Source organism: Vulpes vulpes, chromosome 16, assembly GCF_048418805.1.
Source record: "Vulpes vulpes isolate BD-2025 chromosome 16, VulVul3, whole genome shotgun sequence".
NCBI classification, from domain to species: domain Eukaryota; kingdom Metazoa; phylum Chordata; class Mammalia; order Carnivora; family Canidae; genus Vulpes; species Vulpes vulpes.
Genome location: NC_132795.1, coordinates 39,226,052 through 39,253,756, shown reverse-complemented (window position 1 = coordinate 39,253,756; position 27,705 = coordinate 39,226,052). Strand labels below are relative to the sequence as shown.

General features: G+C 39.3%; 1 long non-coding RNA gene across 1 annotated transcript in view; it reads right to left on the bottom strand.

Moving 5' to 3' along the window:
* Nucleotides 1-27,705, bottom strand: part of LOC140595909 (uncharacterized) — a 75,563-nt gene that overhangs the window by 27,528 nt on the left and 20,330 nt on the right. The window contains exons 4-7 of the long non-coding RNA XR_011997846.1: nucleotides 23,323-23,398; nucleotides 21,888-22,057; nucleotides 17,040-17,099; nucleotides 11,978-12,139 (exon numbers count right to left, since the gene is read on the bottom strand). This is a non-coding gene — a long non-coding RNA (uncharacterized lncRNA). The remainder of the gene's footprint in view (nucleotides 1-11,977; nucleotides 12,140-17,039; nucleotides 17,100-21,887; nucleotides 22,058-23,322; nucleotides 23,399-27,705) is intronic.

Below are 27,705 nucleotides of genomic sequence, written 5' to 3'. Positions count from 1 at the left end.
GTGCTTTAGAACTAAATGCCATTGTTAACCTGCTGCCACTTCTAAACTTCTTCTCTCCTGGAATGTGATCTCTGAGTATCTCGTTGAATCAAGGCACAATGTTACATGGGTATCTTCTTGATCCAACCTGACTCATGGAAGCTCTGCCAACAGAACAAGCATAGATCTGAATATAAACTAGAAATATGTCATCATGATTCAGGACCACATGCAATCCTTGTCCAGAATTTAAAGATATGTAGAGGGCAGCCTCTGTGGCCCAGCGGTTTAGTGCCGCCTTCAGCCTGTGGTGTGATCCTGGAGTCCCGGGATCGAGTCCCACATCAGGCTCCCTGCATGGAGCCTGTTTCTCCCTCTGCCTGTGTCTCTGCCTCTCTCTCTCTCTCTCTCTCTCGCTCTCTGTCTGCCATAAATAAATAATCTTTTTTAAAAAATAATGATATGTAGAACTACAGAAGGGAATTTAGTTCATCACCTTGTCACTTTAGACCCATGCTCAGATAATCTGCAAAAAGTTTCCAAAATTTTTAAAACCAATCAGTAGTTGTTGACACATCTTTGCAAAAGGAGTTAAGAATGTGATGGTAAAATGAGCTATATGAACCATTACAGACAACTGCATGATCCTGCCCCACTTTTATAAACCCCTCTACTGTAGTCACTTCTATAAGCTTCTCCCTGTCTCAATTGGCTCCAGGCATGCTGGTCTCCTTGCTGTGTGCAAGTCAAACCCCCACCTTAGGGCAGTTGCCATCCCATCTGCCCAGAGCCCTCATTCCCCAGTTGTTCAAATGGCCAGCTCAGGCCTTTGCTCCAAAGCATCACTCAATACTTCCTTCTGATCGGGGCCAGCCCTGACTATTCTATTTAAAATTGCATGCTGCTTTCCAGCCCCACACTCTCCATCCTATTTGCCTTTCTTTCTCTTTTTTCGGTAACATTTATGATCTTCTGATATACTACATAATTTACTTATTTTCTATGTCTATTGGTTGTCTCTCCTCTCTCCGCACTAGAATGTAAACTTCATAAGGACTGGAGTCTTGGTTTTGATCACTGACATATCCTGAGTGGTAGATGAGTACCTGGTATATTATAGGTGTCCCATAAGTATCTGTCAAATGTATAAGTAAATGGCTCAAAGAAGCAGAAGACCATATAAAAAACAATCATAAAGGCATCCAACAAGAAGTAGAAATTCCTCCTTTGCTGGGGACATTTTGAGGGAAAGAAACAGAATAGAGCAAAGAGGTTAGACTGTAGGGCCCCAGCTCTTCCTGAGGGCTGAAACCCTGTGGGAGAGGAGGCCTGCGTGTCTGTAGGAATCCCCATGGAGCACTGGCAAAGAGATTCTAGTACAATTCTCCAAGTATGGCTCAGGAGAGTACCTTCCCTGTATGCATACTTCTTAGGTTCACCCTGGGCCACGGAAAAGAGGAAAAAGAAGGACTAAAAACCTTCGGGGAAAAAACTACAAGTACCCAAAAGACACTGGGTTAGACCAAACTTGGCCATTTTAAACTATTTTTAAAAATGAATTACTTTCATGGGTGATAGCTTTAAATGGTTTCCCCACCATCAATAGGAATGAGGCCTACCATAAAAAAATAAAGAAAACTGCTTTAATTTTTGGCACATCTGAGCTATAAGGCATAAACTCTAACCTGCCATAGTTGCACAGTCTCTACGGCTGGACATTAAGCATCACAAAGAAAGGCCCCTATCTATTTGGTTTACTGCCCTATTCACAGCATCTAGCATAGTGCCTTCAGTGTGGTAGATGATTAACAGCATTGGTTGATTGGATCAGTGGTTTTCTTAAGAATGAAGCAATAAATCCATTCCATATGTGTTCTGGGGTCAAACTGCCTGAGTTCAATACCCTTGCTCTGCCAGGGGCAGTATAGACAATGGAATGGTCATATCTTCATCCTGCTGTGGAAGAATTATTTATTGAAATACTAATTTGTATTTTGTTGTCATCATATTTTTTCTATCCCATTCTAAGCACATGATGGACCTTCATTACTCTAAGCCTCAAGGGAGGTAAGCCAGCCAGCCTGGCTAGTGATGAGGATGTACGCTCCACCTCGGTGATTTCAAGGAAAGAGCAAGCTCTCAGAGAAAGAATGGACTACATGGCCCAGTATCCACCCATTTTCAAGGGACCATGATGATCTGGATGGTGAAGATGTCAGTAGCATGGCAGGCTAAAGATTAAGGGTGCATTTTCCATTTTCTAAGAACCACATAAGATTTTTGTACAGCCCTGGGCAAGATATGTGGGCCCACTTCATTGAGCATAAATTTCCTGCTGTCACAGCATTGGTGGGGGGATTGCTTCTGAGTCAGATTTGACCTGACATAAAGAAAACAAGGACAAATGACCTCTTTTCACACTTAGCTTTATGGAGAAGGATTCACAGCAATACACTATTACTTTTAAAACTTACGATTCTAAAAAAAAAAATAAATAAATAAAAAAAATAAAACTTACGATTCTAGAACAGTGATCTCTAAGTTCCTCCAAGAAACTTCTCCATGAAAAATTCTAAATGTCTGTTGGAAGTTGGATAAAGGGGACACTGAATTCAACTTAACCTCTTTCTAAAGTCAGCACGACATAACCCTGCAAGAAATCTGACCAGAGCTCATGAACTGTTGATAGTGCTCTTCCAGGCACCCATGGTCAGTGTCTAGGAGTTTGATGGGCTGTGGTTTGGGTTCCTGGGGTGGAGACTCTGGTTGGTAACATGAATGCTTCTCAAACAGTCCCACTCTCTAAAGAGCCTGGGAAGACATTTTCCAATCTTTATAGTTTCTTTCACATTTATTTGTTTTTCAGACTTTAAGTCTAAATCTTATAATCATACTCCCACAAAGCAAAGTTTTAGAGTTTAACTGAAAATTGCATTAATTTTCTTAAAAAGTCATTCTCTACATAGAAATAAATTTTCCCTCTTCCCAGGGCTCAAATGGGCATGAAGAATTTCTTTAATTTAATAAGTACTTTACACTTAAGACAAATCCTCAAAACTATGTTTCTTTTCCCTTCAATTAAGAATTACTAGAGTTGATCAGTCTTTGAAAAGATACTCCCTGTCTCCTCTCACCATTCTCTTTCAACATTGTGCTGGAGTTCTAGCTACTGCAACAAGATCAGAAAATGATATAAAAGAAATACTGATTGAGAGGGAAGAAATAAAAATGTCTTTGTTCACAGATGATACAACCATCTATGTAGAAATTCCAAAAGAATCAACAAAAAAATCTACTGGAACTAACAAGCGTTATAGCAAGTTTGCAGAATAAAGGTTAACATACAAAAGTCAATTTTTTCTTATATACCAACAATGAACAAGTGCAATTTGAAATTAAAAACACAATGCCATTTATATAAGCATTTCCCGAAGTGAAATACTTAGGTATAAATCTAACAAAACATGTATGAGATTTACATGAGGAAAACTACAAAACCCTGATGAACAAAGTCAAAGAACTAAATAAAGGGGGAGATACTCCATGTTCATGGATAGAAAGACTCATTATTCTCAGATGCCAATTCTGCCAAACTTGATCTATGGATTCAATGCAACTCCAATAAAAATCTCAGCAAGTTATTTTGTGGATATTGGCAAACCAATTCTAGAGTTTATATGGAGACTGACACTACCTGACTTCAAGACTCACTGTAAAGCTACAGTAATCAAGACAGTGTAGCATTGGTGGGAGAATAAACAAGTAGATCAATGGAACACAATAGAAAGCCCAGAAGCCGACATATATAAACACAGACAACTGTTCTTGGACAAAGGAGCAAAGGTAATACAATGGAGCAGATAGTTTTTTTTTTTTTAAATAGATTGTCTTTTCAACAATGACATTGGAACAACTGGATATCTACATTCAAAACAACAACAACAACAACAACAAAAGAATCTAGGCATGTATCCTATACCCTTCACAAAAATTGTCTCAAAATGGATCATAAATCTGAATGTAAACCATAAAACTCTTAGAAGATAACAGGAGAAACCCTAGATAATCTTGGTAATGTTGATTATTTTTTAGATACAATGTCAAAGGCATAATCCCTGAAAGAAATAATTGATAAACTGGATAAAATTTAAAACTTGTGCTCTGTAAAACATAATGTTAGGATGAGAAGATGAACCACAGAATGGGAGAAAATACTTGCAAAAGACACATCTGATAAAGGACTATTATTCCAAATACACAAAGAACTCTTAAAACTCAACAATAAGAAAACAAACAACCCAGTTTAAAATTGGGACAAAACAAACACTTCACTAAAGAAGAAAAACAGCAAATAAGCATATGAAAAGATGCTCCACATCACATACCATCAAGGAAATGCAAATTAAATCCACAGTGAGATACCACTACACATCTATTAAAGGGGGCAAAATCTGGAGCTGACATCACTAAATGCTGGCAAGAAAGTGGAGAAACAGAAAATCTCACTCATTGTTAGGAATAGTTTGTTGGTTTCTTACAAAACCAACTCATCATCCAGTAATTGTTCCCCTTGGTGTTCAACCAAAGTAGCCCACAAATTATGTCCCACCAAACCTACACACAGATGTTTATAGTAGCTTTATTCATAATTGCCAACATTTAAAAGCAATGAAGACATCCTTCAGTAGGTGAATGGATCAATAAACTGTGGTACGCCAGACAATGTAATATGATTCACCACTAAGCAGAAATAAACTACCAAGCCATGAAAAGATATGGAAAAAACTTAAAGTGCATCTTACTAAGTGAAAGAAGCCAATCTGAAAAGGCTACATACTGTATGATTCCAACTATATGACATTCTGGAAAAGGCAAAACTATAGAGACAGTAAAAAGATCAGTGGTTGCTAGGGATTGGCAGAGTGGGAGTAGAGGGGAGAGATATATAAATAAAGCACAGAGGATTTCTAGGCAATGAAAATACTTTCTACATACTAAAATGATGGATACATGTCATAATACATTTAGCCAAACCCACAGAATGCACAACACCAAGAATGAACCCTCATGTAAACTCTGGACCTTGGGGGATTATGATGTGTTGAGGTAGGTTCACTGATTATGAAAAAAGTACCATTTGAACAGGATGTTGCTAATGGGGAAGACTATATACGTGTACAGGCAGGAATATATAGAAAATCTCTGTACCTTCTCCTCAGTTTTGCCCTGAATATAAAACTGCTCTAGAAAATAAAGTCTTAATTTTAAAAAAATTTGAACATAGACATCAAAAAACACTTCCTTAAAAAAAATCGCTCCTTACAGATACTTTTTTTTTTTTAGTTTTCCTCACTGTATGTGTTTGCATATGAAATGCCACCAAATATGAGAACAACTCAGTGAAAGTAATGATTTCCTTTCCAATGAACATGAACTTTTGTTCTGAAACTTGAATTGGAACAGGAATTTGGGAGAGGGTCATCAGAAGACCATCCAAAAGATTAGGGCTCTCAAATGAAAAAAGTGGGCAATGGAAAGGGTGGCGTGGCATCGGCTTCCCATGCAGCCTCATGGAATGAGTTTAAGGCGCAGTGGTTTGGACTCAGGTCATGGTCTCAGGATTGTGGGATTGATCAACCCTGTGTTGGGTTCCACACTCAATGTGGAGTCTGCTTGAGATTCTCTCCCTCCCTCCCTCTTTCATTACCCCTGCTCACTGTAAATAAATAAATAAATAAATAAATAAATAAATAAATAAATAAATATTTTTAAAATGCAAACATGTCATTAACTCCCCCAGAGCTTAATTGCCACAAAACGCATCCCAAAAAATTTGCATAGCACTTTAGAATGTTAACTGTAATTCATGCTGCAATGGCAGTGCTACTTGGCAATTCTATTTGCTTGAGATGAGAACTGGTGATGAAAACTTTTTGTTAATAAATGTCCTTTTGGAAAGTTGCCATGACCAATGAAAGAACTTGAAATACAGCAGGAGAAATATGATTAATCAGAGTCTTGCTTTTTCTTTGCTTCCTGGGTGTGTTGAGATTTAGTGTCTCAATTAAGAACTGGGTTTTGTTTTTGTCTCTTCTAATAATTTTACAGGGAGTAAGTCAAGGTAGGTCTGGGCCAAGCCGATATTTTAGGGAAAAGGAAAAATCTGAGACATTCAATGTCAAGGCTATGGGTCAAATAACAGTGACTGGCAGCCATGTTTTTGGCAAAAATTTCTTGAGTACTTCCAGAAAGTCAGGCACTAGGCTTGATACTGATAATACAGAGGAACAAAGTTATAGCCTTCACTTTCAAGAAGCACATACTGAGTGAAAGAGATAGGTAAGTCCTTTATTTGTTCATGCTCAGATCCCTTTCTCCTTCTCATTCCAATGAGAACCATTCCAAATTTCCACCAACGCACATTTCTCAATTCTTTTTCTCCAACTCCTACCTTCCTGCTTCTCAGCAAATAGCCTTACTTCATACTTAAGCAAAGAAAAGGAGTGATCAGAGAAAAAATTCCCTCAACAACTCACCCACAATCTATGAGCATCTCCTCCCTTACTCATCTTTATTTCTTTTCATCCACTCTCAGAGATGAAATCCTTTTCCTTGTGTTTAAGGCCAGCCAGTTTCTGGATCTTGATCCTTCAGTGACCCTCCACTCTCTCTACCTCCTCCATCCTCCCTCCTTCCCTCCATTTTTCACTTCCTTTTCTTCTCTAAACATTTATAGCAAAGAACACTTACCTCATTAAGTAGACTTCCACTATCACTGCTATTACCCTTAGCACGTCTAAGATGTAGTCATAGATGGGCTAGACCAAAAGTAGAGTCTAAAATTAAAACAACTTCATTCTCATCCAATATTTTCTCTTTAGGTCAAGACTGAAGCACATGTGTGGAGCATAACAAAAAAGAACATCTTTAATCTACTGTTGTAGAACTCTCATTCAAAGTTTTTGATCTATAGAACAAAGCAGAATGTACCAAGACAATTCAGGATGTTATGTGATGGATAATTTGCTTAACCTTGTTGGGAAATGAGAATAAACACAACTGCCAATTCCCATACCTATTGTTGATACAATGGGAACCCATTGCCAGATAGACTGAGACAAGGGTGATTGATTTTAAGGAAAAGTCACAAACCATTGTTTTCATATTCTGGCATTATAAATTGAAACAATCTTTCTTAGTAATACATATCAAAAGGCTTTAATATGTTTATATATTTTAATCAAGTAATTCCATTCTGTAATTTTATCCCAAGGAAATAATCATGGCAGAAACCCAAAATTTAGCTTCAAAGATGTTCACTGCAAGAACTGTTAATAATTGCAAAAACCGGAAACAGTTTTAATAGTCAGCCATGAATCTGCTGATTAAATAAGTTTTGATGCTATGCAATGCTGTTTTAAGACTCTTGGATTTCTCTTCTAAATACTTATTTTTTTTCCTAATTACCTCATCCCTTTGTCTTTTTTGTTCTGCTTTTGGGAAGATTTCCTCAACTTTACCTTCCAACTCTCCCGTTAAATTATTTCTCCCATCAAACATTGTATTTCCAAAAGCATATTCTTATTCTCTGCCTATTCCTTTTAAAATAGTGTCCTTGTCTTATATCAGGGGTACAATATCTTCTCATCTCCTTGAGATATTAATTTTGGCTTTGTTTTTAAGTTTTCTTCTGCTCCCTTCATTGTCTCTCTTTATCTGTGTTCCTTTTTTCTGTTTATTTGTTTTGAACTCTGGTTTCACACAAAGACTTCTCTCACATAACTGATGACCCTTGACTGAAAGTTTGTATTTAAACACTGATTAGAAGCTCTCTGGAGCAGGGGCAGGAGAGGGGGTGCCTGGGTGGCTCAGTCAATTAAGCATCTGACTTATAATTTTGACTCAGGTCATGATCTCATGGATCATAAGATAGAGCCCTGCATCCACTCCCCACTCAGCAGGGAGTCTGCTTGAGATTCTCTCCCTTGGTTCCTTCTCTCCCTACTATGCTCGCTTGCAAGCTCTCTCTCTCTCACTCCAAAATAGATAATAAATATTTAAGAGGGGGGAAAAAGCCTTCTGTGTGTGCACACAGAGCCTGTCCATTGTACAATTTGTTGAAGGGTCATGGGGTCATACCAGGTCATACATGTAAATTCTCTTCTGTAGACAGGTCAGATTTCCCTCCAAAATCCTGTTTAGAGTTTTAAGCCTGGCTGCTATCATCCTTCGAACCTAGCTGGGGGCTCAGAATTTTACCATTAACCTCTATGACTTTTCATTGTTCCCTACTTTTAGTGTGATTCCTTACTACCCCCTGGTGAGGTACCTTGTGTGCCTGAGTCCAAAGACCTCTCCAGAAAGTAAAGTTCCTATCTTATGCCAAGGTGAGGGAGAAATAGTTGCTTGAATGCATGGGGTGGAGAGGATCTAGGGTTCTAAACACTATTTTTTAAAGACTTTATTCATTTATTCATGAGTGGCACAGAGAGAGAGGCAGAGACACAGGCAGAGGGAGAAGCAGGCTCCATGCAGGGAGCCCAACCTGGGACTCGATCTTGGGTCTCCAGGATGGGGCCCTGGACCAAAGGCAGCGCTAAACTGCCGAGCCACCCAGGCTGCCCCTAAACACTCATCTTAAAGACTTTGAATCATGTACCTCTACCTAAAATGGAACATGATAGCTCTGATTCTACAGGTGAATTTGACTAGAAGAATCTGATTGCTTTTAACTGGCTTTCCCACTGTGGGTTTAGTTATCAGATTTTTTTTCTGGTTTTCCTTTTTTTTTAATTTATTTTTTATTGGTGTTCAATCTGCCAACATACAGAATAACACCCAGTGCTCATCCCATCAAGTGCCCCCCTCAGTGCCTGCCACCCAGTCACCCCCACCCCCCACCCGCCTCCCCTTCCACCACCCCTAGTTCGTTTCCCAGAGTTAGGAGTCTCTCATGGTCTGTCTCCCTCCCTGATATTTCCTACCCATTTCTTCTCCCTTCCCCTCTATTCCTTTTCACTATTATTTATATTCCCCAAATGAATGAGACCATATAATGTTTGTCCTTCTCCGATTGACTTACTTCACTCAGCATAATACCCTCCAGTTCCATCCACGTTGAAGCAAATGGTGGGTATTTGTCATTTCTAATGGCTGAGGAATATTCCATTGTATACATAGACCACATCTTCTTTATCCATCATCTGTCGATGGACACCAAGGCTCCTTCCACAGTTTGGCTATTGTGGCCATTGCTGCTATAAACATCGGGGTACAGGTGTCCCGGCATTTCACTGCATCTGTATCTTTGGGGTCAATCCCCAGCAGTGCAATTGCTGGGTCGTAGGGCAGATCTATTTTTAACTCTTTGAGGAACCTCCACACAGTTTTCCAGAGTGGCTGCACCAGTTCACATTCCCACCAACAGTGTAAGAGGGTTCCCTTTTCTCCGCGTCCTCTCCAACATTTGTTGTTTCCTGCCTTGTTAATTTTCCCCATTCTCACAGGGGTTAAGTGAGATCTCATTGTGGTTGATGTGTATTTCCCTGATGGCAAGTGAGCAGAGCATTTTCTCATGTGCTTGTTGGCCATGTCTATGTCTTCCTCTGTGAGATTTCTGTTCATGTCTTTTGCCCATTTCATGATTGGATTGTCTGTTTCTTTGCTGTTGAGTTTAAGAAGTTCTTTATAGATCTTGGAAACTAGCCCTTTATCTGATACGTCATTTGCAAATATCTTCTCCCATTCTGTAGGTTGTCTTTTAGTTTTGTTGACTGTATCCTTTGCTGTGCAAAAGCTTCTTATCTTGATGAAGTCCCAATAGTTCATTCTTGCTTTCATTTCTTTTGCCTTCGTGGATGTATCTTGCAAGAAGTTACTGTGGCCGAGTTCAAGAAGGGTGTTGCCTGTGTTCTCCTCTAGGATTTTGATGGAATCTTGTCTCACATTTAGATCTTTCATCCATTTTGAGTTTATCTTTGTGTACGGTGCAAGAGAGGGTCTAGTTTCATTCTTCTGCATGTGGATGTCCAATTTTCCCAGCACCATTTATTGAAGAGACTGTCTTTCTTCCAATGGATAGTCTTTCCTCCTTTGTCCAATATTAGTTGACCATAAAGTTGAGGGTCCACTTCTGGGTTCTCTATTCTTTTCCATTGATCTATGTGTCTGTTTTTGTGCCAGTACCACACTGTCTTGATGACCACAGCTTTGTAGTACAACCTGAAATCTGGCATTGTGATACCCCCAGCTATGGTTTTCTTTTTTTAAAATTCCCCTGGCTATTCGGGATCTTTTCTGATTCCACGCAAATCTTAAAATAATTTGTTCTAACTCTCTGAAGAAAGTCCATGGTATTTTGATAGGGATTGCATTAAACGTGTAAATTGCTCTGGGTAACATTGACATTTTCACAATATTAATTCTGCCAATCCATGAGCATGGAATATTTTTCCATCTCTTTGTGTCTTCCTCAATTTCTTTCAGAAGTGTTCTATAGTTTTTAGGGTATAGATCTTTTACCTCTTTGGTTAGGTTTATTCCTAGGTATCTTATGCTTTTGGGTGCAATTGTAAATGGGATTGACTCCTTAATTTCTCTTTCTTCAGTCTCATTGTTAGTGTATAGAAATGCCACTGACTTCTGGGCATTGATTTTGTATCCTGCCACGCTACCAAATTGCTGTATGAGTTCTAGCAATCTTGGGGTGGAGTCTTTTGGGTTTTCTATGTAGAGTATCATGTCATCAGCGTAGAGGGAGAGTTTGACTTCTTCTTTGCCAATTTGAATGCCTTTTATGTCTTTTTGTTGTCTAATTGCTGAGGCGAGGACTTCCAGTACTATGTTGAATAGCAGTGGTGAGAGTGGACATCCCTGTCTTGTTCCTGATCTTAGGGGAAAGGCTCCCAGTGCTTCCCCATTGAGAATGATATTTGCTGTGGGCTTTTTGTAGATGGCTTTTAAGATGTTGAGGAATGTTCCCTCTATCCCTACACTCTGAAGAGTTTTGATCAGGAATGGATGCTGTATTTTGTCAAATGCTTTCTCTGCATCTATTGAGAGGATCATGATTCTTGGTTTTTCTCTTGCTGATATGATGAATCACATTGATTTTTTTACGAGTGTTGAACCAGCCTTGCGTCCCAGGAATAAATCCTACTTGGTCATGGTGAATAATCTTCTTAATGTACTGTTGGATCCTATTGGCTAGTATCTTGTTGAGAATTTTTGCATCCATGTTCCTCAGGGATATTGATCTATAATTCCCCTTTTTGGTGGGGTCTTTGTCTAGTTTGGGAATTAAGGTGATGCTGGCCTCATAGAATGAATTTGGAAGTACTCCATCTCTTTCTATCTTTCCAAACAGCTTAGTAGAATAGGTATGGTTTCTTCTTTAAATGTTTGATAGAATTCCCCAGGGAAGCCATCTGGCCCTGGACTTTTTCTGGTTTTATGAGTTACTATATCCGTTAGCTATTGTTATGTAACAAACTACCCCCCAAATTCAGTGGCTTGAATCAATAATCATTTACGATTACTCATGACTCTTTAAACAAGCTGCATGATTCTTTTGTTTTCAGCTGGGCTTCCTTAGGCATGTGCAGTCCAACGCAAGTCTGAAAAGTCAGTTTTGTCAACCTTGGCTGAGTTTACTCATAACACTTGCAGCCTTGACTAGGACAACTGTGCTGACTCAGTTCTGGCCACATATTCTCTCATCTTTCATCAGATTAGCCTGGAATTGTTCATGGCAGAGGCAATGGTCCCTAGATTTAGGACAGAAACCCATAGACCCTTTGATGGTTAGGCTGGGACTGGTAAAATTTTATGGTTTCTTTCTATTGGTCAAAGCAAATAACAAGACCACTTCCCATTCAAGAAACAGGGAATAGATTCTACCTCTTGATGGTACAGGCTGTAAAGTCACATTGCAATGCGCATAGATAAAGGGAACAAAGAAGGAATGTAGTTATTTTTGCAGTTAATCTATCACAGTTACCTCTGATTGGTGAGTTTTTCTGCACCAAAGATGCTGACGTCTCTCCAGCAACTGTTTCTGATCTCATCTTCATTGTTGTGCCTTGTGCCTCTTTACTCCTTTATTCATTTATCCATTTATACACTCAATATTTAAGGACTCACTAGGATATCAAGCACTGTCCTACCAGGTGAGAAGATAAACATGAATAAGGTAGTCAAAATCCCTGGCCTCCCCTCATAGGGTTTATAGTCTAGTGAAAGGAAATAGATAATAAACAAAATGTTTAATAAATGTTATGATTTGCCCAACAGTTATAAATCCTATGGAGCAAAGAAGAGCAGGGAAGTGACATAGGAAGTATGGGGCATGTGTATTCTTAAACTGGATCATAATAGTCATTTTGTGAGACTTGAGGAGGAAATAGAAGGAAATGTGCATGTTCTGTCTACTAAATTTAAGCTGCAATTGTCCCAGTGAAATATCATGCATCCATTAAAAATTATGTTACAGGAGACTATTTGACTTCCAGTAAAGATATGTTAGAAATCTATGTTTTCAGGTATCCTCCCTACTCAATCACACAACGATACAATTAAAAAGAAAAAAAAAAAAAAAAAAACAGGCAGCCTAGTCACATTTAAATAGAAGATCAGCAGATCTTTGTAAAACACAGACAGAGCAGAAACATAAACCAGAAAGTAGGGTGAAGTTGTAGACAGTCTGGGACCTGAGTCAGGTTCACTGCTCAAATCCAGAGACTGAAGTATGGTTTCCGCCCTTACAAAAAGACTAAAAATGCTTCAATTAACTACTTCCTGAGGCTGTGCCTTGCTTATGCCCCCTTATTTATGATAGTAGGAGAATGCAGATATTGCCCCAAATCCAGCACCAAGTTACCCACATGCTTGGTGATAGGATTCTCTTTTTTAATATCACCACAGGACTGGAGCCCAAACCCCAACATAAGACCTGCTTCTGCATTAAGGATCCCTGGAGTATTGGATGGAGGTAACCACACAATGACTACTGAGGGTGGCATGAACCCAGAGAGAGAGAGAGAGAGAGAGCAAAACCAAGGAATAAAAAGAAAAAGGACACTCTAATTCAAGATGAGCCTATCTACCAAAATCCCAAAACATATGAGGAAACTAGGAAAAACAGAGATATTATTTTATTTTGATAAAATCTACCGTTAAGAGATTACTATAATCAATGCAAGCAAAAAAAATGAACTAAATAAAAATAACTTTAATGTATGTATATACAATCTCCAAAGTACGATGGTTGGACTTACATGAATTTTCCATTTTAAGATGGTGCAAAATAATACACATGTAGCGTATTTCAGATTTTGAAGCAATATGTGATATGATACTCTCTTGTGATGCTGGGCAGCAGCAGTGAGCCACAGCTTCCAGTCAGCCACGTGATCACAAAGGTAAATAATTGATACACTCAACCATTGTGTATCCATACAGTCATTTTGCTTTTTACTTTCAGTACAGTATTCAGTGAAGTGCATGAGATATTCAATACTTTATTACAAAATAGGCTTTGTGTTTAATGATCTTGCCCAACTATAGGCTGATGTAAGTGTTCTGAGCACATGTAAGGCAGGCTGGGCTAAGCTAAGCTATGATGTTCAATGAGTTAGGTGCACTAAATGCATTTTTTACATTTGACTTTTTCAACTTACCAAGGATCTATCCAGGCATAACCCCATCATAGGTCAAAGAAAATCTCTATATTTATGGCCCTCGGAAAGATAAAAGGAGTCATAATAACTCTAAAAAGAATGAATGCACTCGGCTAGATTAGTGAACAAAACAGAGCAGAGAAAAAAAAATCCCTGCTCTTATAGAGCTTCATTTTAACAGGGGGAAAAAGACAACTGATATATCAGGACCCTTCCATGAAATCGATTGCACACTCAAAATGGGTGAATGCGTATAGTTCAATAACTCTGTACGGTGTATGATAAAGCACCCAAGGCTAGCAACAGGAGGAAGTTATTACCAGAGGCTTGAAAACAAAACACAGCATTGCAGAGAGGTGAGAATTCAGAAGTTCCCACAAACTTAGAAAAAGACTGATTGTTACAGCCTTGGCAATACATAGCCATAAGAACCAGTTTTAAACCAGTTCAAATGATCCTCAAAAACTCAATTCAGTGAACATACTTTTGTAAGGCAACCACTGTCAGACACTCATCCTGAAAGTCAGCCAAACAGGGACAGACCTCCCTCTAGAGAACACACCTCTGAGACTCAAGCAATCAACAACAGTCTTGCTGAGCAACAATACAGATGAAGGCCAACCCTCTAGAGCCTCTGAGAGTCCACCAATTCTCAACTTCTTGCTTCTCTAAAACCCTACATAAGATCAGTAGTTTGCCTGGCTTCAGGACGCTGTGCTGACCAGTCCAGTCTCCTCTGACAGAGGAATTGAAGGAAATACACACCCTGTGTGTGTGTGTCTCTCTCTCCTCTCTCTCTCTCTCTTTCTCTCTTCCCCACACCCAATCTTTTGATAGTGCCTTCTTGGCTAAACTGAACTAAAAGCCAGAGAGCAAGAAAGATTTGTTGAAACTGCCTGCCCATAGATTGTAGCTCCTCAGGGCACAGAGTAAGGTAGATAAGGGTGAAGAAGGGACCTCAAGGAGCAAAGGAAATTTCCAGCGTAATAACAAATAAGTAAATTATATAATCAGTTAGAAGATAATAAAACAGGGGCACTTAGGTGGCTCAGGCAGTTAAGCACCTGCCTTTGGCTCAGGTCATGATCCCAGGGTCTGGTGAATGAGCCCTGCATTGGGTTCCCAGCTCAACTTCTCCCTCTCCCTCTGCTTATGCTCTCTCTCTTTTTAAAAAATAAAATCTTTTTAATAAAAAATATATGTACCCCCTAAGAAAACCTTTTTTAAAAAAGAAGGTAACAGAACAGAAAAAGGAAGACTGTAAGACTATAAGCAAAGGCGGGGCGGGGGGAGACTGAAGTTTCAAGAAGGATTTTCAGAGTAGATTTCACTAAGAGTCACATTTGAACAAAGACTTGAAAGAGGAGAGTGAATTCACATTGGGAGGAAAGGGGAGTTTAGGCAACTTGGACAAAAGCTCTACAGCAAGGGTATGCCCGGCATGCTCAACATGTCTTTCTAGAGAAACTGCAGTTATATACTTACTTCATTATTCCCTATCACAGCTGCATCAGCTAACTGTATAGAAAGTAATAGAATATAAGAGAATTCAAACTCAAATTCCATATAATAATTTTTACCAGCAGTAGACCTAAAATCATAATATGGCCTGACTTCCTAGATTACCCCCTACTCATTAGCTCCAAGACAACAAACCATTTTCAATTCAATGAGTAGCATAGGGATTCTGGAACTCATTTTCCCCTTAGTTAATTGTCATCTCTAATAATTATTCTCTTTCATGCTGAACTCTGTGGCTCCTTTAACACATTCTTGGATGGTCCACTAATTTCTCAAGTTCCCTTCTTCCCATGATCTTTGGCAATTCTGAAAAAGCCTAGAAGTTATTCCTGCCAGAAAGTATTTGTGTCTCCATAATTCTACTGGTCAGATTGTGGAGTACTTTATCTTGAGGGTAACTGTTGGAAAGGCATGAAGGGTGAAAGTCCCATGTACCAAATCCACCAATTTCACAGCCTCTCTGAGTCTAAATCACAAGGGGAAGTCTAAAAGGTAGTCTTTTCCTTCTCAGATATTCCAATTTGAACAAAAAGAGTTTTTAAATCTACAAACTGGTCCAGGCAGAAAACAGCTTCACACAGTTCCCAAACCGTTGACTGTTGCGTGGCAATATACACATGGCATTGATGAATCCTTGGCCTGGCCTTGCCTCCAAGTCTCATACAATTGATTACTGGATTTTACAGACCAGAGTTGGCTACTACATAGAAGCCATCATCTTAGGCTCTGGAGAGTTTTGCCTCATGCCTGTCCAGCTGCTCCTTTTCTATTTATTTTTATGTCTTACTCAAGCCCCTTCTCTTTTGTAATTGATGACTTTCCAGCCTTAATGTTTAGCCAGGGGAATTAACAGATAACCCAAGGCAATGATTTCATTGCTATGGACTCAAAACACTACCATTACAGAATTTTATGGTTTCTCCTTTCTAGATTCTTTTCCAATGGAGTGTGAAATCCAATGGTTGTTAGATGGCAGGAAGCTGAACTGGGCTCAGGGCTCTGGACACAGTGACAGCTTGTTGGCACAGCTTTGCTACCTAGAGAATGAGGGAGCCACACACTTTCCCTTTGGAGAGGCCTCAGTGAAGACAAGTTTTATAAAATGCCTTGACACTCAATTGGTTTGGCTTTTTCTTTCAAACAGTCCATTATGTGCTGAAACAATGTTTCCTTTCTCTTGATTTATATAACTTGTTTAAGATTTATAAATTTCCTGGACCAAAATATTGTGACCTATTTAAACTTTTTACATCTTTTCTATACTGTCTCTACCTCATGACTCCCAGGCTTCTCTTTTCCCAAATTTACATCCAACAAACTAAAGATGGTGACTCTCCCATAGTAGAAATCTCTCTACCATAGAAAGTAGACTAGTGAATCACTGAGAGACCAGTAAGTTTTATCTCAACCTAGGACTGACATAGTAAACATTTGGTTCAGTCTACTCTACAATGTAGAGTGACTGAATACACTCTTTCATGCGACCCTTCCACATGGTCCATAGAACAAACACTCATGATACAGCCAAAGTGAATGGGAGGAAGAGGATCAGATCTCACACACATTTCCCAACAGAGGTATAGGAAGTAGGGATTCCAGAACTTGAAATGTGTAGAGCAGAGCCCTTGTAAGGGTGAGACTAGAAATACAAAGCAGAGAAAAAGGATTGAGAAGGAGCAAAAAAAAAAAAAGGTATTTTTAAATACCTACTATGTGACTGACAGTGGAATGCATTGACCTTCATCATTAAAAGACAGAGTGAAACTCAGAAGTCAGGCATATCGGTTCAAACCTTGGCTCTCCCTCCCATCGGCTGACAACCTGGACAAGCTACCTAACCACTTCATGTCTCAGTTTCCTTACCTTAGAGGGTTGATGTGAGGATTCAATGAGGTAATATCAGTTAAGAGCATAGAACAGTGCCTAGGAGAGTAAACAACCAACATATGCTGGCTATTATTGCCAATCATCACATTTAGTCAAATAATTTATCACAGAATCAAGAGAGAAAGTGTTTCCATCCAAGACATGAGCTGCTCATTTACTCACTTACTCAATAAATATTTATTGGACACACTTTCTATTAGAGAGTCTCTCTTCTAGGTGCTGGGGATATTGCAGTCATCAAAACAGATGAAGCCCCAGGTTATAAGCAGCTTTTGATCTAGTGCCCTGGGAAGCTGACTCCTTGGAAGGGAAACACTTATATATTCCTTTGAAATGAGAGAGTTTTGTGTGAAAGGGAGAGAGACTGAAGATCTAAGTTTGAGAATCAATGTAAAATTAAAGCATTCAGTCATTTATGAAACACCATAGTTAAGTATCGCAACCAAGAACACACAGCTCGTAGGTTACTTTTTCAATTATAGCCCTTGATTTACAAAGACCCTTGGTTTACTGAGGTATCTGAAAGCCCAATTTATCCAGACAAGACTTTCCTGTTGCTCTTTCTGATTCTGCCTTCTTTTTAGTCCTTTGAGACCTGGTTCTTCTCCTTTCTTATTGACGGTGTGAGTCACCTCATATCCTTTCAGTCTTCTCCCTACCCTTTTAGGTTAACAAGAATTGGTTCTGTTATTTATGATAAAAAATATTAGCTGATAAATCTTTAACAACTCAAAAAGTATTGAGGGCTCTGCCCTCATGCCTTACAGGAGTGAGGAAGAGACCCAAGATGAAAGTAGAGGCAGATGAAGTCTTTATAAGTATTAAAAAGAATGCTAAGCTTTACTGAAGAAAAACAGAAAACCACTAAATAATTTTAAGCATGTGTATATTATTAGTCAGGATTCTCCAGCAAAACAGAACCAACAGGAGGTAGATAAAAGATAGATAGATAGATAGATAGATAGATAGATAGATAGATAGATAGATACTTATGAGGAATTGGCTTATGCAATGAAGGATGCTGAGAAGTCCCCAAATCTGACAATCTTCCCTCTGCAAACTAGAGACCCATAAAGCTTGTATCTAGCTCCAGTCTGAACCTAAAGGCCTCAGAACCTGGAGTGCCAATGGTCTGAGTCCTAATCCAAGAGCAAGAAAAGACTGATATCCCAGCTCAGCACTCAGGCAAAGACAGCAAATTAATTCTTACTCAGATTTCATTCTATTCAGGCTCTCCCACATTGGGGAGGGCACTCCACTTTACTCAGTCTACCAATTCAAACGCTAATCTCATCCAAAACATCCACACAGATACACCCAGAATATAATATTTTACCAAATATCTGGGCACTCTGTGTCCCTGTCAAGTTGATACATACAATGAACCATCACAGTAAGGGAAACACCAAAAATGATTTTAGAATTTCCCTTTGCAAGTACTTAGTGATGACAGCCTGATTCATAAGGAAGACCAGTCTTTGAGCTCAATCTTCAGAGCAAGCACCCTGCTTATTAAGATGTGTGTGTGTGTGTGTGTGTGTGTGTGTGTGTGAGAGAGAGAGAGAGAGAGAGAGAGAGAGAAAGAGAGAGAGAGAGGGAAGGAGAGAAGGAGAGAGGGAGAGAGAGAGAGAGAAAGAAAGATACAGCTCTGGGGATGATATTTGGAAGGAGCCAGAGGTCTCCAGAATAGACCCATGGTGGCTGTTATGAAAATGCAACTCTCGGAGTGCCTGCTGTGGGAGAGTAATTGGCACATAGCCTCAAGTGCTGTGCTCTGAATCTATTACCATGTTCAAACTAAGGCCATATTTCCCATGATTGCTCTCAGTCAATGACAGAGTATAGCAAAAACACTAATGCAGACCCATTCCCGCAAGACATAGGACATGATGGCAGTTTTGACTCACAGACTCCTTGTCAGCCTAGTAGAGACTTTCTTAGAATGGCAGACTGATAAGAAATGGGCAGAAGACATGAACAGACATTTCTCCAAAGAAGACCTACAAATGGCCAACAGACACATGAAAAAATGCTCCACATCACTTGGCATCAGGGAAACACAAGTCAAAACCACAATGAGATACCACCTTACACCAGTCAGAATGGCTAAAATTAACAAGATAAGAAGCAACAAATGTTGGCAAGGACACAGGAGAAAGAGAAACTCTCTTGCATGTTAGTGGAAATGCAAGCTGGTACAGCCACTCTGGAAAACGGTATGGAGGTTCCTAAAGCTAAAAATAAAACTACCCTATGACCCAGCAATTGCACTACTACATATTTCCCCAAAAACACAAATGTAGTGATCCAAAGGGGCATCTACACTCTACTATTCACAGCAGCAATGTCCACAATAGCCAAACTGTGGAAAGAGCTGAGATGTCCATTGAAAGATGAGTGGATAAAGAAGACGTGGTACATACATATACAATGGAAGATTACTCAGCCACCAGAAATGATGAATACTTAGCACTTACATCAACATGGATGGAACTGGAGGGCATTTTGCTGAGTGAAATAAGTCAATCAGAGAAAGACAATTATCATATGGTTTCACTCATATGTGGAACATAAGAAACAGCACCGGGGTGCCTGGGTGGCTTAGTCGGTTAAGCATCTGTCTCTTTCTCTCAAATAAATAAATAAAATCATTTTAAAAAGAAAGAAAAAGAAACAGTACAGAGGACCATAGGGTAAGAGAGGGAAACTGAATGGGAAGTCATCAGAGAGGGAGAAAAACCATGAGAGACTCTAAACTATAGGAAACAAACTGACGGTTGCTGGAGGGGAGGTGGGGGAAGCGATGGCATAATTTGTGATGAGCATTAAGCAGGGCACATGATGTGATGAGCACTGGGTGTTATACGCAACTGATAAATCACTAAACACTACACTTGAAACTAAGTATGTACTTTATGTTGGCTCATTGAATTTAAATAAAATAAAATAAAATAAAGAACCACAGACTCTTCCTAACCAACCTTCTTCCTTCCCTCTCCTTCAGAGGGATCAGATCAGTATCTCTGGCTAAAGGTTCTCCCCACCTCCTTCAGTTTCCTTCCCTTTGCCTCCAGTAAATTCCTTGCACATCTCACTCATGCCTTGGCATATGCTTCTCAGAGGACGTAAACTAATACAACTCAGAGACATATCAGATTTCCATTTTGGAAGGAGCACTGTGGAGGCTATGAGAAAATGGATTGGAGGAGTGTCGGAGGATCTGGGAGGACTAGATTAAAGGTAATATCAATAAGCTAGGCAAGAGGGGATCCCTGGGTGGCTCAGCAGTTTAGCACCGCCTTGGACCCAGGGCGTGATCCTAGAGACCCAGGGTTGAGTCCCACGTCGGGCTCCCTGCATGGAGCCTGCTTCTCCCTCTGCCTGTGTCCCTGCCTCTCTCTCTCTTCTCTCTCTCTCTCTCTCTCCTCTCTCTTTCCCTATGTCTCTCATGAATAAATGAATAAAATTTTTTTTAAATAAAAAAAAAAAAACTAGGCAAGAGTTAGCAGTGACTTGTACTAAGGTGATGCAAGCCCAGGTTCACCTTAAACACAATAGATGCCAGATTTTATGAGGGATTTCAAGTTTCAGTTCCTACCTGCCTATTTCTGGAGATAGGGCTGCTTACATCCTACCAGAGTATCTCAATATCTATCTAGAAGAAGGATAAAGTGTATTTGGAGGGCTTCTGTACCCACAGCTAAACCAGCTTAGTGAAAACAGGCACTAGTTCATGGAATGTGGGATGGTTTCCGTCAACTAGTTTTACAATATTCTACAATTCAGGTCATGTTCAAGTTTCTAGCATTATGAGATTTTTCATAGGAAAAATAGCATTGATATTTGGGCCACTATAATCAAAGAGGGGCTAGCACTTCCACTGCTAGCGCTATTTTTCCAGAGCCATAACATTTACAACTTGCTGAAATATGGTACACAAAGTTAGCCACAAAAATTTTCTAAATTTCTCATGAAGACTCTATTCCTCCATTCTTAAAAAGAAAGAATGGAAATATAAATAAAAGCTAGTTGAGAATGATTGAAAATCTTCATGTGAAGAAGCAAAGACTTCCTAGAGGTATTCCATCAGAGAGTCACTAAAAAATGTACATTTGTTGAACTTTTAGAAAACCCAATTGTTGCTCAGTTCAAGGGCTTCCTTGAGATCATTATAAGAAGACCTTTTTTTGTATATTTTTTTATTGGAGTTCGATTTGCCGACATATAGTATAAGGCCCAGTGCTCATATACAGGCCTTTATGTTCTTTCTGGGGAAAAAAATCCTTTGAGAATCCAACACCACCTCTGATCCTTAAAGATTATGGAAATGCTGAATTGAATCTCAAAGAAAAATAGAGAGCCAATAAATAGGAAATGAAGGCAAAAATCTTGACACCCAATGTCTCACACTGATGCCATTGAGTTATTTCTTATTCCTATTGAAGAGTGGACTTTAAAAAAAAAAGAAAATGAGTCTGCTATTTCATTCTCTCAGATTTATGTGGAGTTACCATCTAGACTGATATTGCTGTAGCTGAATGAGCAGCACATATATTTTAAACCCCCCTTAGAGCACCTCACCTTGGGGTGGCTCAGTTGGTTAAGCATCTGACCACTGATTTCAGCTCAGTATCGTGAGATTGAGCCCCATGTCAGGCTCATGCTGAGTGTGGAGTCTGCTTAAGATTCTCTCTCTCCCTTTCCCTCTCTCTCCCTCTGTCTCTCTCTCCCTCTGGGGGAAAAAAAAACTCACTTCTCTGAATGGGAAGCCATATAACTAAAAGTTTCAGAAGTGCCACGATGACACAACAAGGGAACACTCACACTGAGCACTGGAGCAAGGGCTCTGGAGGAAGTTGGAGGGCAGGGTGGGGGCTCCCACCTGCAAGTAAAATAGGTGTTTGTCGGTTCCTCAAATTCCTTGAGACCACCCACAGGCATGGAAGATGGTGAACAAAGCCCAAGGAATGGAGACTATCTTCAAAAAGTGCTTCCTGGGAGATTTAGAGGACAATAAGAAAATAATTTGCTGGTTTCTACATCAGCTGACATGGCTTTTGATCATTCAGATGGGACAGTTCTGCCTGGAAGGGATCAAGCTTTTTTTTCTTCCAAAGACTAACACAGATACAAATCAAAGGAGGTGTTCCTTCAATAAAGGAAATTCCAGAGGGGATGCCTAGGCTTAATTAAAATATAACCCTTTGCTTCAAGGACTCTTCTTTCCCTTGCAAAAGGAAACGCACGCTCTGAAGAGGCATGTGCCGGGACTGGTGAGTTCAGATTCTTCAGCAAGTAAGGATTTGTCTAGTTCAGGGCAGGATCTTAGGGAAGCCTTCAAGGGAATCGTGCCTGGAGTCCCGGCTGACTTAACTCATCATCACAGTCCTTCATCACAACATAATGAGTGTTATTACTTCCTCATGTGGCCTGTGGGCTTCGTTAATTAAAGAATGGAAAGGTAAGTAGTTCCAACCTTTTGCTTTTAATTAATCAAAAGATGTGTTTTTCCATCTTCAAATTGCTGGGCAGCAAGTAAAGTATTTAGTCTGCCTTCCAATGCCCAAAAGAGTTCAGTGAACAAACTCAGCTGCTGGTTGGAGAATGTGTGGACAACACAGTAGATGACAGGCTGTCCTTTCCTTTCTAAAATTTAAGTCAATCGTATTGGCCAGACTACTGCCTATAACATAATAGTATCTGAAGAAAAATGAAAAGTCCCATATCATCTCATCGATACAAATAAAACCTCCCTAAAGAAAAGATCCATATCTTAAACTTGGTGGGTATTTGTCACAGTACTAGGTGATCAAGGGGCACTCAACACAAGAAAATAACTGGAGCAAACATTACTGAGTGCCTATTTAATGCCAAAAACTCATGCTCTTTTTATTATACTATGCTGCCTTCCTGTTCACTTGATTTACTGAAACTTCTAGCATTTGGGTCATTCTTCCACATTAAAACATCCTCTAGGCTTTAAATAGAAATATATTACCTGGAAGGAAAACATGTCAACATTAACAAGCAACACACATTAGCAAAGGCAGTACTTCAGAGAATGAGCAGGGCACTAGCATATTTCCTTTTGGAAGAAAGTTAGGAAAAGCCTGGGACGTGGTGGCAAGTAGGTTCTATCCAGTGTTCTAACCCTCCACAATTAATGTTGGCTGCTGCCCAGAGCTCTGCTTTGAGAAGGAGTCTGGAGGCAAAGAGTCTAAGCTCCATAGGAAAAAGAATTGCGGTCGCTTAGTGATACCTGCTTTGCTGGAGGCTTGGTAATGAAGAGTGAAGGGCTGGAGAGTCCCACTAAGAAAACTTGCCATGCGAAGCCACTACGAAAGAAGTAGAGATATAAAGTGAAAATTGTCCCATCTCTTATGAGAAACCCAAATCTTTTAAGTTTACCTCTGCAAGAGAATCTCTCAACAGGGAGGGAGGGAACAGAAGACCCAAAAGCCTCTACCATTTCCTCTTTCCAGGTTCAGTTTGTCATTACGGATACCTCATACCATGGGGGCCAATGAGAAGTCAGGCCATGCTCCTGTCCACTTAATAAATACTCTGGCTCATGGGTAGCCCGTAGTCTGGCTGAAATAGTTGGTTTATTCAAAGAAGGCATCTCTGAGAGGAGCTAGATGCTAATAAGTATAGAGAACAGAGACTTCTTAAACCTTTTTAAGTCATGGAAACCTTTGGCACTTTGGTGAAGCCTGTGGAATCTCTTGTCAGAATAATGTTTTCTGGTTTGGGAGGTTTTTCAATTAATTAATTACTTTTTTGAGTATAGCTGACACACAATGTTACATTAGTTTTAGATGTACAAAGCAGTTCAACATCTCTAGATGTTATGCTGTGCTCACCACAAGGGTAGCTACCATCTGTCACCTTTTATTCCCATGACTTATTCATCCCATGGGTGTAGGCTGTATCCCCTATACCCTTTCATCCATTTCACCCACCCACCCCCACTCCCCTTCTCTCTGGCAACTGTATTTATACAGTTGTCTCTGCTGTCTGTATTTATAGGTCTGATTCTGCTTTTTATTTATTTGTTTACTCATTTGTTTTGCTTTTTAGATTCCATATATGAGTGAAATCATATGGTATTGGTCTCTCTTGGTCTGATTTATTTCACTCAGCGTACTACCCTCTAGGTCCATCCATGTTCAGAATAATGTTTTTAAATGTATGAAAGAAAGGATTAAAAAGGAAAGTTGTAATATCTAAATATAGTTAGCAAAATGTTAAAATAAAATGTAATCTAGTAACAAATGGACTTCTTTATTAACATATTAAATAACAAGACACTACATTTAAAATACAGGCAAGTTAAAGTTAAATTTTGTGTTTTTTTTTAATTTTATTTATTTATGATAGTCACAGAGAGAGAGAGAGAGAGAGAGAGAGAGAGGCAGAGACATAGGCAGAGGGAGAAGCAAGTTCCATGCGCCGGGAGCCCGACGTGGGACTCGATCCCGGGTCTCCAGGATCGCCCCCTAGGCCAAAGGCAGGCGCCAAACTGCTGCGCCACCCAGGGATCCCCTAAAAATTTTGTTTTTTAATGACATTGCAGTGTGAAGGCTATTGGTCTTAATTTGACTTGGAACATTAAACTTTGAGGTGGTCATTATCTTACCTCCTTCCTCATATTGATAAGAAATATGAGAAAGCAACATAGATGTCTAGATCACCAGGATGAGTACACCACCCTCAGCATTTGGTGGTTGAATGACCATTAGGCAGAGAGCTACCCAGTTCTTGGCTAAGTATATAAACTGAACATCTATAGATCATGTGTAGTCTACCAACAAATGTAATAACAATCACAACTTCAAAGTGGTGATGAGCATAAAAAATATTTAAAGATGTCTGAAACTATAATGTGATATCAAAATATTTTACTGATGGAAAAAAAAGTCATTGATAGAGCCTAAACTTTTGAACTTGTTGCTGGTGGAGTGAATTAGTAGACCTAATTTTCATCCTTTCTGTATTCACATTTTTTCTTTGTGACCTTGCAATTACTCTTACAAAATGCAGAATGGGGCACCCTGGGTGGCTCAGTGGTTTAGCGCCACCTTCAGTCCAGGGACTGATCCTGGGGACCCGGGATCAAGTCCCACGTTGGGCTCCCTGCATGGAACCTGCTTCTCCTTCTGCCTGTGTCTCTGCTTCTCTCTCTCTCTCAATCTCTCTCTCTCACTCTGTGTGTGTGTGTGTGTGTGTGTGTGTGTTTCTCATGAATAAATAAATAAAATCTTTACCAAAAAAAATGCAAAATGTACTTTCTTACTCTAGGCTTTGGACTCAGTCATATGACTTACTTTGTTCAAAGCAATATAGGCAGAAGTGACTACATGCCAATTCTGAAATTCTGAGCCTAAGCCTTAAGAAGCCTCATGTGTTTTCACTACTCTTAGTACATTCTGCAAAACCATGGGAAGGCCCAGACTACCCCAGTGTCTAATGAAAATAAAAAACACTTGGCATAGAATTGCCTAGTCAATCTACAAAACTACAGTAAAATGCATAATCAACCAGTTGAGCCCACTCTAGATTAGACAACCTGCTAAACATGAGTAAGATCTAACTAAGATCAGAAGAGCTATTCCACAGGACCTACCAATGCATGAAAAATAAATGTTTGTTGATGTATGCCATTGAGATTTTCATGATTGTTTGTTGTGCAGCAATAGCTGACTGATACACTATATTCACAATCTAAGGAAATGTGAAATTTCAGTTAGATCTTGTATTATTTAGTTAAACAAACATTAATGTGCAGTGTTTTCTAATTCAGGTTCACAAACCCTTCTAAAGCAGACAGGGAAAGTGCCTAGGGGGGCTCAGTAGGTTAAGTGTCTGCCTTCAGCTCAGGTCATGATCCCAGGATCCTGGGATCAAGTTCCAAGTCAGGCTCCCTGCTCAGCAGGCAGATTGCTTTTCCCTCTACCCCTGCTCATGACATCTCTCTGTCTCTCTCTCTCTCCCTTCCTCTCTCTCTCTCATACTCTCTCTCAAATATGTAAATAAAATCTTTTAAAATTTAAAAATTAAATTAAAAAAATAAAGCAGACAGGGCACCAACAGCTTAACTTTCAGGTTCTGTTAAGATAACTAAGAGTCCAGAATGGTGCCAAAATAATATTATTGAAGCCTAGAGAAGATATAAAAATAAGAATAACAATACCTCTAAAAAAAAAAAAAGAATAACAATACCTCTAAAAAAGATAAAATAACAGTATGACAGCAACAACAAAAAACTAATTAAAACTATGTTGTTAATATTGTAGTATATATAAATTTATTTATAAAAATTTAAAAACTATTATATATGTTTTCACATTTTTGTCAGACATGTAAGTTAAATAAATTGAGCATTAAACAAACTATAAATATAAATTGTGGCTATTGCTGTCCACATTAAAAACAAAAGCAAATGCAAAAACTCTGAGCATTAAAAATCTGCTGCTACTTTTCTCTGTGTTTAAGCCCAATTATTCTCAGTCCTCCCTCTTCTGAATACTAATGGGGTGGAACTGGGGGACACCTTCCCCTTTCAAGTCAAACATTCACTTCTTTTTCTGGTCTAGGAGGAATGAGAAGGAACAATCATCCCTTTTAGTTAAATTCTTGTCCCAAAATACAAGGATATCATTACTTTATTACATCCAGGAAAGGACTTTTACAATAAACCATGGCACAGATTATAGTCTGGGCTACCTGTTTTAAACATCGCCATGTGTGATGGTTAAATTTATGTGTCACCTTGGCTGGCCAGAGGGTGCCCAAATTAAATTAAATATTATTTCTGTGTGTGTCTGTGAGAGTGTTTCAGAAAGAGATTAGCATTTGAATCAGTAGAGTCAAAAAGGCAGATTGCCCTACATAAGGTTGGGCATTACACAATACATAAGGACCTGAATAGAACAAATGTGGGAGAAGGAAGAATTTGCCTCATTTTCCCCCTTTTTCCTGCCCCACTGATTGAGTTGGGATGTCTTGTTATATCTTCGCTATCAGACTAGGATCTACACCACAGGCTACTCTGGTTTTAAGCCTTCGGTCTAAATTATACCACTGACTTCCTGGGTTTCCAGCTCACAGACAACAGATCATGGGATTTCTTAGCCTCCATAATTGTGTGAGCCAATTTCTCATAATATATACATATATACATATCTTACTGGTTCTATTTCTCTGGAGAGCCCTGATTAATATGCTAAGTACACAGCACCAACAAAATGGTGTAGTCAGCTCTATACTAAGATCAACTAATATCTTTTCATTTCTGTCAGTTTAATTTGGTGCAAAGATCAGGCCTCAACATGAGTAAATGCTTGAACCAAAAGACATGCATGTCCTAAGTGAAATTAATAATTTTCAGCAGTTAGGGGAGCTTAAATCCAAAGTTAGGGGTAAATCTAACTCTTCTGGGTCCCTCTATAAGCACATTGAAATAACATTACTAACATAAATTTGACATCTTGCCCACACTTCCATTGCTCTTACTCAAATAAGAACTGGGAAAAGACTAAAACATCTTCTTAAAAGTATCCATGAACTAGCAAGAAAGTAAGTTCATAGTTAGGCCAAAACAAAGTGAAAGTAGGAACCTAAAAGTTAAGGAGAGTAAAAT